Below are 10,743 nucleotides of genomic sequence, written 5' to 3' on the forward strand. Positions count from 1 at the left end.
ATCCAAACAGTCGGGTGATTTAATTTAATCACATGAACATTGTTACGTTCCTCAACAATAAATAAAACATTGTCTCTCAAACAGAAGAAGGAACTAACAAAGAGTCACTAACAACAACCAAAACGAAACAGGTGATTTTAGGAGGGGTTCTGAAAGACACTCATGGGGGTGTCCACTAGTGATAGGAAACAGAGGCTTTCTGAACGCACCAAATTGTGCCTAAAATGCCCTTGATATATTTGAGTGCTAATAAACAACATTTAGTTAGAATGTGGGGTTCGCTTTTTGCCTCCAGCTTCACTATGTTTTCAAAAACTATGCATATGTGGTATTATTTAGGATACTAAAGACAGAATATTATTATAGGCTACACTAAATAAAACACATTATTTAAACAACAATGGGAAGATAGTGCGGTTTCACAGAAAATAATTGTTCAACTATAGCAGGGATTCAATCTTGTGCCTATGTTGATGTCTGATCCAAATCCCCGTCCCTACCTGCTGAGCTACCATTCAGGGGCTAAAAACTGGAAGACATCAAACTAAATGTGTAAATAAGGTGTCCAGTAGAGGTCAGTGTTAGAAAAATACTTTGCTTTGAAAAAAGCACCTGCACCAGGGAGAAATCAGTGAGATCTCTCACATTTTGCAACACATGGTTCCAAAAAGCATGAGATCAAATGAAGTTTCAGACGTCATTGATCATGTGGTGTCAGACTTGTTGAAGAAAAAATATTTGTCCAATACGAGGTGAGTAATCGCTGTCCTGATATCCAGAAGCTCTTTTTGGTTATAAGAGACGATGGCAGAAACATTATGTACAGAATAAATTACAAATAACGCGGAAAAACACACATAATAGTACAATTGGTTAGAGGGCTGTAAAACAGTAGCCATCTTCTCTAGCGCCATTCTAAAAAATAAAAAAATAAAAAAGACTTTGCTAAAAGCACCGGCACCAGGGCGAAATCAGTGAGATCTCTCGCATTTTGCAACACATGGTTCGAAAAAGCATGAGATCAAACAAAGCTTCGGACGCCATTGATCATGTGGTAATGTAACCTCGAAACTATCCAAGGCAGCGTTTCAAACACTTCAAAGACTCCCTCTCCCCTCAGCCCGCAAGTTAAGTGGACACTTCTGATGACGTATCATGACGTATGATGAGTGGACACTTCTGATGACGTATCATGACGTATGATGAGTGGACACTTCTGATGACGTATCATGAAGTATGATGAGTGGACACTTCTGATGACGTATCATGACGTATGATGAGTTGACACTTCTGATGACGTATCATGACGTATGATGAGTGGACACTTCTGATGACGTATCATGACGTATGATGAGTGGACACTTCTGATGACGTATCATGACGTATGATGAGTTGACACTTCTGATGACGTATCATGGTGTATGATGAGTGGACACTTCTGATGACGTATCATGACGTATGATGAGTGGACACTTCTGATGACTTATCATGGCGTATGATGAGTTGACACTTCTGATGACGTATCATGACGTATGATGAGTGGACACTTCTGATGACGTATCATGACGTATGATGAGTGGACACTTCTGATGACGTATCATGGTGTATGATGAGTGGACACTTCTGATGACGTATCATGACGTATGATGAGTGGACACTTCTGATGACTTATCATGGCGTATGATGAGTTGACACTTCTGATGACGTATCATGACGTATGATGAGTGGACACTTCTGATGACGTATCATGACGTATGATGAGTTGACACTTCTGATGACGTATCATGACGTATGATGAGTGGACACTTCTGATGACGTATCATGGTGTATGATGAGTGGACACTTCTGATGACGTATCATGACGTATGATGAGTGGACACTTCTGATGACGTATCATGGTGTATGATGAGTGGACACTTCTGATGACGTATCATGACGTATGATGAGTGGACACTTCTGATGACTTATCATGGCGTATGATGAGTGGACACTTCTGATGACGTATCATGACGTATGATGAGTGGACACTTCTGATGACTTATCATGGCGTATGATGAGTTGACACTTCTGATGACGTATCATGACGTATGATGAGTGGACACTTCTGATGACGTATCATGACGTATGATGAGTTGACACTTCTGATGACGTATCATGACGTATGATGAGTGGACACTTCTGATGACGTATCATGGTGTATGATGAGTGGACACTTCTGATGACGTATCATGACGTATGATGAGTGGACACTTCTGATGACGTATCATGACGTATGATGAGTGAACACTTCTGATGACGTATCATGACGTATGATGAGTGGACACTTCTGATGACGTATCATGACGTATGATGAGTGGACACTTCTGATGACGTATCATGACGTATGATGAGTTGACACTTCTGATGACGTATCATGACGTATGATGAGTGGACACTTCTGATGACGTATCATGACGTATGATGAGTTGACACTTCTGATGACGTATCATGACGTATGATGAGTGGACACTTCTGATGACGTATCATGACGTATGATGAGTTGACACTTCTGATGATGTATCATGACGTATGATGAGTGGACACTTCTGATGACTTATCATGACGTATGATGAGTGGACACTTCTGATGACGTATCATGATGTATGATGAGTGGACACTTCTGATGACGTATCATGACGTATGATGAGTGGACACTTGCAGGGCAAAAGGTGAGGGAAGAATGAATGCATTTTTAATGGACCGTTCTCTCTGCGTGGTGCGTGGGAAATGCATGTTACATCTTCAGAAAGGTGTCACTCGTTTGTCCCACGGTTGTGTTTTCAGTCATCATAGCGACCGTTAAAACACTCGTAAACCTAAATTCCATCGCCATCGGGAAACCGGGCCCAGAGTGACTTACAATACAGTTGCTGTATTGTAGTGTATTTTAGCTTTTAAAAGACTTGATTTGCCCTAACAAAATATGTTAATGAATTATAATCCACATAATAATTCACATTTCCTGTTGCTCCAGGATAATCTTTCTGCTATGAGAAACTGGGTCAAATTATTATGTGGATTAAGTGCATTTATCTTAAGATAGCTAAGTGAGACAACCACATATCACAGTCAAATATACAGGAAACGAACATCCCATTCCAGCTAAACATTGGAAATATAGCGTTTTGCGAAAAAACAAATTTTCATATACATCTAAAATCTATTAATAAAAAATCTGAGATCAGTAACGCTTTGAACACACCGACTGCGTTATTGCATTTTGGTACCAGAAGTACATTCATTTCCAATGGAACGCTGTGTTTGCCTTTCAGCATTGCGTTGCAGAGGCAGTTGCAGTGCGTTCTTTGTGGTGCGTACGTTGGATTTATCGAACGTATGCGTCAAACTGTATGCGTAAACAGGTTGACAGAAATGGTAGCAGAAAGTGAATGTTTAACTTTTGTTGCACACATATTTAGATGATGCTGCATACTATTTTGCACAATGACGTAGTCGGTGTGTTCAAAGTGTAATATTTTAAGTACCCATAAGCAATCATTTAAAAAAATTGTGGACATAGAGTTTTGGAAATGTACTTAATAATTCTTAAACAAAACTATAATCTCACCTCTTAGCTTTGGTGTCATGTTCCCCAGAGAGACTCATTTTAGAGGCAGGGCCCCCCTCCTCTCTCTCCCCAGAGAGACTCATTTTAGAGGCAGGGCCCCCCTCCTCTCTCTCCCCAGAGAGACTCATTTTAGACCACTGACCCCTAAACAGAGATGCAGCATGTTGGTTGTGGTCAACACAGTGACAACTAATTCTAGAATGTCCATTGTTCTCTTTTACTCATGATCTCTTAGAAATAAAATGTTTACTAACAGACATATCGAAACAGTCAGGCTATTTAATGCAATCAGAAGAACATCTGGTTGTGACATCTCTTCTCCATGTTAACTGTCAATAATAATAATAAGTCACTGTTTGTTAAGGTAGTTATAGACAGTGCAGCAACACAAGGCCATGTCTCACACTTATTTGTATTAATTAAAAGTCGGCTATTTGTTGTCTTTGAATCTGAGAATGTAGACAGAAGGGCTAAAACGGGCATGATTGATCTGAGGGGAAATCATTGATACATTCAGAAAGTATTTTTTGCAACAAGTAAGAGATGTTATATTATGTATAGTAGGCTAGGTTATAATATAAACTCAGCAAAAAAAGAAACGTCCATTTTTCAGGACCCTGTCTTTCAAAGATAATTCGTAAAAATCCAAATAACACATATCTTCATTGTAAAGGATTTAAACACTGTTTCCCATGCTTGTTCAATGAACCATAAAAAATTAATGACCATGCACCTGTGGAACGGTCGTTAAGACACTAACAGCTTACAGACGGTAGGCAATTAAGTTCACTGTTATGAAAACTTAGGACACTAAAGAGGCCTTTCTACTGACTCTGAAAAAAACCAAAAGAAAGATGCCCAGGGTCCCTGCTCATCTGCGTGAACGTGCCTTAGGCATGCTGCAAGGAGGCATTAGGACTGCAGATGTGGCCAGGGCAATAAATTGTAATGTCCGTACTGTGAGACGCCTAAGACAGCGCTACAGGGAGACAGGACGGACAGCTGATCATCCTCGCAGTGGCAGACCATGTGTAACAACACCTGCACAGGATCGGTACATCCGAACATCACACCTGCGGGACAGGTACAGGATGGCAACAACAACTGCCCGAGATACAACAGGAACGCACAATCCCTCCATCAGTGCTCAGACTGTCCGCAATAGGCTGAGAGAGGCTGGACTGAGGGCTTGTAGGCCTGTTGTAAGGCAGGTCCACACCAGACATCACCGGCGCTGGTCGCTGGACCAGACAGGACTGGCAAAAAGTGCTCTTCACTGAATTGTCGCGGTTTTGTCTCACCAGGGGTGATGGTCGGATTCACGTTTATCGTAGAAGGAATGAGCGTTACACCGAGGCCTGTACTCTGGAGCGGGATCGATTTAGAGGTGGAGGGTCCATCATGATCTGGGGCGGTGTGTCACAGCATCATCGGACTGAGCTTGTTGTCATTGCAGGCAATCTCAACACAGTGCGTTACAGGGAAGACATCCTCCTCCCTCATGTGGTACCCTTCCAGCAGGCTCATCCTGACATGACCCTCCAGCATGACAATGCCACCAGCCATACTGCCCGTTCTGTGCGTGATTTCCTGCAAGACAGGAATGTCAGTGTTCTGCCATGGCCAGCGAAGAACCCGGATCTCAATCCCATTTAGCACGTCTGGGATCTGTTGGATAGGAGGGTGAGGGCTAGGGCCATTCCCCCCAGAAATGTCTGGGAACTTGCAGGTGCCATGGTGGAAGACTGGGGTAAAATCTCACAGCAAGAACTGGCAGATCTGGTGCAGTCCATGAGGAGGAGATGCACTGCAGTACTTAATGCAGCTGGTGGCAACACCAGATACTGACTGTTACTTTTGATTTTGATCCCCCTTTTGTTCAGGGACACATTTTTCAATTTCTGTGGAACTTGTTCAGTTTATGTCTCAGTTGTTGAATCTTGTTATGTTCACACAAATATTTACATATGTTAAATTTGCTAAAAACAAACGCAGTTGACAGTGAGAGGACGTTTCTTTTTTTGCTGAGTATATAATAGCGGTTTGTTAGTGATATGCAGATGGAGGTCTATACCTCAGCTATAGCCTCCATATCCTAGATGACCAGCCTAAACCTGTTCAGATCAGTTCCCATAACGTTACAGGCCTACCAGTAGCAGGACAGAGCATGTAGCCTAGGCATGATATGTTTCACATTTCCAACAGAGACCATCAGGTTGGTCAGCATGATAAGTGATCATATATCAAACCTACTCTGACTATTGAATGTCTGTAAACAACCTAACTTTCTAATATAATAGTTCTATGTAGCCTAGACTTACCAGAGTCTTCCCGTCTTTCCTTCAAATCAACACATTTACCCTAATTTTAATGTTGCCGAGAAATGTGTCCCACAGTTTCAACAGCCATTTTGTAAGTGCGTAGGCCACACACTTACTTTGTATTTCATATGAGGAAACTGGTGCGGCCGCCTGTTTTCTTGCAGATGAAGTAGCCTCTCATAGGGAACTCATTCAACCAGCCTAAACAACAGTAAATAAAATATGTCAAATGGTCAAGAAACAATGGTCTAAAGAGAATCATGTCCTCCTAATATAGCCATGTACATTAAAGACAGGTATATTGCTACAGATGTAGGATCTTAATTTGAGCCGGTTTGCTACAGCAGGAAAATAATCTTGAAGCAACACGACATTTGAAATATTATGTGGATTATAATCAGTCTCCTGAGTGGCGCAGTGGTCTAAGGCACTGCATCGCAGTGCTAACTGTGCCACTAGAGATCCTGGTTCGAATCCAGGATCTGTCGTAGCCGGCCGCGACCGGGAGACTCATGGGCGACGCACAATTGGCCCAGGGTAGGGGAGGGAATGGCCAGCAGGGATGTAGCTCAGTTGATAGAGCATGGCGTTTGCAACGCCAGGGATGTGGGTTTGATTCCCAAGGAGGGCCAGTATATATTAAAAAAAATATGTATTCACTAACTGTAAGTCGCTCTGGATAAGAGCATCTGCTAAATGACGTAAATGTAATAATAAATTGACATTTTTCAAAAGGGAAAGGTGGAAAAATTTAAATTACAAACTTCAGAAGCCTTTTTAACCCTCAAATACAAAACAAGTTTTAGTTCTCCTGCAACAGGCTGATTAAATTATGATCCTACATCTGTACAGAGCTTGTCTTTATCTAAACCAAGGCAGTTTGCATTATTAGCAATGATGTTGCAACTGTCAGCTGCTGTAAACCTATGTGATTGGATCCAGGCTCTGTCGCAGCTGGCCGCGACCGGGAGACTCATGGGCGGCGCACAATTGGCTCAGCATCGTCCAGGGTAGGGGAGGGAATGGCCGGCAGGGATGTAAAAAAAAAAATGTATTCACTAACTGTAAGTCGCTCTGGATAAGAGCGTCTGCTAAATGACTAAAATGTCAATGTAATGGATGTTATAGACCCCCATCTGAACAGTTTCCTTCCCCATGCTGTAGCCCTCACCAACTGGCCATCTGGTCCATAGAGACTAAAGGACTATACACTCTATGCTGCACACCACATCAAGCCATCTCTGAACTGTACACTACCATATGGCCCATAGAGACTAAAGGACTATACACTCTATGCTGCACACCACATCAAGCCATCTCTGAACTGTACACTACCATCTGGTCCATAGAGACTAAAGGAGTATACACTCTATGCTGCTCACCACATCAAGCCATCTCTGTGTGGGAAAGTATTGGGAAGACAGAAAGATAACAGTGAATATGAGACATGGGGAAGGTATTGGGAAGGTTGAAAGATAACAGTGAATTTGAGACATGGGGAAGGTATTGGGAAGGTAGAAAGATAACAGTGAATATGAGACATGGGGAAGGTATTGGGAAGGTAGAAAGATAACATTGAATTTCCCCCAAGTATCGCAAACAGGAAGTAAAATTAGTCACAAGGTTGTGCTAACTAAAGTAGCGTTGCAAAAGCCTTTCCACCCCACTCTTCCCCATCAGTCTCAAGAACAGAACCTGTGGTTTAATGTAGAAACATGTAGATACAACATAAACAAGATGTGATACTATCTACTTCTCTTTTAACAGAACAGAGACATTTCCCAGAGGAGGCTGGTGGGAAGAGCTATAGGAGGACAGGTTCATTTTTAAAGACTTTTGTTTTTATCTTTTTAATGACAGATCATAGAAACATGCTGTTTTCTGAAATATAGATACTGTTTTGGTGCTGAGAGGATGAATATGAGGTTGAAAAGTGGCGAAATTGCCCTTTAACACTAGAATCAGACCCCAAATAAACCTATTTCCTGTTTCCTGACTTTTCCTAAATGTTTGTATTTTACACTGCTCCTTTGTCAGAATGTTTTAATCACAAACAGATAAGTATTCTATGCCTTGTTACCCGTTGTTTTCACACCTATTCCCAACTTAATCTGCCAAGACAATGCGCCACTAATGAGTCTCTCTTTCCTCACTGAATAAATGACAAATGGATGAATGGGCGATAATTGTGCATGTTACTTCACAACTGAATTTAAATGAGGCTTAACTGAATGATAATGAGGGTGCAGATGTTGAATTCATTTAGAACAATAGTGTAATGAAGAGTTTGTGTTATGCCTGTTTATCAGCAGCAAATCATTTGACCACACGCCTTGTGGGTTGATACATTTCTCTTTTATGTTTTACTTTGTAAAAATAAACTGTTACAGGTCTGTTTTATTTACTATAAGTCTATTACTAATCAAATGTATTGTGGGAAACGAAAACATGCTATGTGTTGCAGTCAACACAATCTCACACTCAATCCGTGCAAATATGCACAAAAAGCATGCATTTTTGTGTGGCAGATTTTGTGTGAAAATACAAATTTTTGTACGACTTCATTCATAGGAAAATACATTTTTGGGGGGTGAATTAAGCCACTCAAAAACGCACAAAATTTGCTAAAATACTTTTTGTACTTATTTGCTCGAATTGAGTGTGAGATTGTGTTGCAAAAAGTAGGCCTTTAGAATTACGCAAAACATATCCTTGATTACCGAAGTTAATGAGTGACAAACAAATGATGCCAGTCAGCCTCACAGCCGGCCCATCAAAACTACACCTAAACTATACCAAAACTCATTTCACACATGATAAGAGTTAGCCTATAGACCAGATTACATTGACAATAATCTGATGAGTGACTATTATCAGTTGTCAAATTGTACATGAAGAGATGGACGCATCTTGTAATGGACAGATGCAGGGAAAGGAGCATCTCTTTATCAAATCCTCCTTCAGAGTCACATGCAGGTAAAACATTGTGATTTCTATATAGTGCTGTATCTGAAAGAGCATATTCTGCAGTTTATATGACACTTACCTTTATCAAATAACTCTCCAAATTCAAGAGGTGAAGCTCTATTTCCAAATATCTTTTTTTCACCAACATCCCTGCTGTTCATTCATTTAGCACATGACCACTCTAGTGCCAGCATTGCTCTGGTTACTAAGCAACAACGAGTAACATAATATTCTGTCGCCAATGGCTGAATGGCCAATAGAAATCAGATAGAAACTGATAATGATGCATGTGACTTTAGTTTTGGTTAGCCGTGGATGTCGAAACCAACTTGCTCAATGTCTTTCCATATCTGGGGAAAGATGAAACCAGGCCAGCGGGTGAGAGACTGTCTGAGACTGTGGTTTTGAGACACGTGGAGCCCAAAAAAAAGACACAATGTCAAGTAAGCAGGTCCTGCTCTCCCTCTTCCCCAAGCACCACAGCTCCCACTGGGGAAAAATACACAATGCCAAGACAGCAGGTCCTGCTCTCCCTCTTCCCCAAGAACCACAGCTCCCACTGGGGTAAAATACACAATGTCAAGACAGCAGGTCCTGCTCTCCCTCTTCCCCAAGAACCACAGCTCCCACTGGGGAAAAATACACAATGTCAAGACAGCAGGTCCTGCTCTCCCTCTTCCCCAAGAACCACAGCTCCCACTGGGGAAAATACACAATGTCAAGACAGCAGGTCCTGCTCTCCCTCTTCCCCAAGAACCACAGCTCCCACTGGGGAAAAATACACAATGTCAAGACAGCAGGTCCTGCTCTCCCTCTTCCCCAAGAACCACAGCTCCCACTGGGGAAAAATACACAATGTCAAGACAGCAGGTCCTGATCTCCCTCTTCCCCAAGAACCACAGCTCCCACTGGGGAAAAAGTAAGTAAGAGCGGACTGAAAAAGTCTCATAAAACTGTGTGCAGGGCAACCGATTTCTTTGTTGGGCTTGCTCACATAAAGCCCCGAAGCTGTGTGCTGACTGTGGAACCGAACCATAAAGAGAAGACGTGATTGGTTCATGTGTAAAGGCTCGGTACAGTGTCTGATACAATCAACACATTATTGTTTGTATATCTTGTCATGAATATATTAACACAAATATTTATTCTGGAATTAATCCTTTATAATTGTTCATGCACTGGTGTGTTTGTTTAGAAATACAGCAAATAATTTCACCTGAACACCTGGCTGGTTATATTATTATTATTATTATTATATTTTTCATTCTACTTTGTCAAAATAAACTCTAAATGGACTTTATTAAGTACTAAAACTCTATTACTAATTGAATCTACAAATAAAGTTGATCAGATGGATTATACTGTAATGTGTTTATTGTAAGGGAAACAGAAACAGGATATAGGCATTTTTTTATTTTACTTTGTAGAATTAACTTTTTTTAAAGTTACACAAAATATATATTTCCACTAATATTTCTTCATGCAATTAATCCTTTACAATAGTTTATGCACTATTTATCAAGCGTTTATTTATCAACCATGTTGTCACACCTTGCTCTAGTGCAGGGATGGCCAACTCCAGTCCTCGGGGCCTGATTGGTGTCACACTTTTGCCCTAGCCGCAGCTAACACACTTGACTCCAATAATTAACTAATCATAATCTTCAATTTAGAATGTGATTAGTTTAATCAGCTGTGTTTGCTAGGGATGGGGGAAAAGTGTGACACCCCGAGGATTGGAGTACCCATCCCTACTAGCTGAAAGGCCAGACGGTTCTAGTGTTAAGGACTGGTAGATGGGTGTTGCTCATGCATTCACTCATGCTGACCGGCTCCAGTACTTTGTTC

General features: G+C 41.3%; 1 long non-coding RNA gene across 1 annotated transcript; it reads right to left on the reverse strand.

Annotated features, from left to right (window-relative positions):
• Positions 1 to 3,710: 3,710 nt before the first annotated feature.
• LOC123483045 lies at positions 3,711 to 9,123 on the reverse strand. Its single transcript, XR_006658044.1, has 3 exons — positions 8,975 to 9,123; positions 6,045 to 6,129; positions 3,711 to 3,751 (listed from the first exon to the last, which is right to left on the reverse strand). It is a non-coding gene; the product is annotated as an uncharacterized LOC123483045 (long non-coding RNA).
• Between the last annotated feature and the right edge of the window lie 1,620 nt (positions 9,124 to 10,743).

This window comes from Coregonus clupeaformis, unplaced genomic scaffold (genome assembly GCF_020615455.1).
Source record: "Coregonus clupeaformis isolate EN_2021a unplaced genomic scaffold, ASM2061545v1 scaf0014, whole genome shotgun sequence".
NCBI classification, from domain to species: domain Eukaryota; kingdom Metazoa; phylum Chordata; class Actinopteri; order Salmoniformes; family Salmonidae; genus Coregonus; species Coregonus clupeaformis.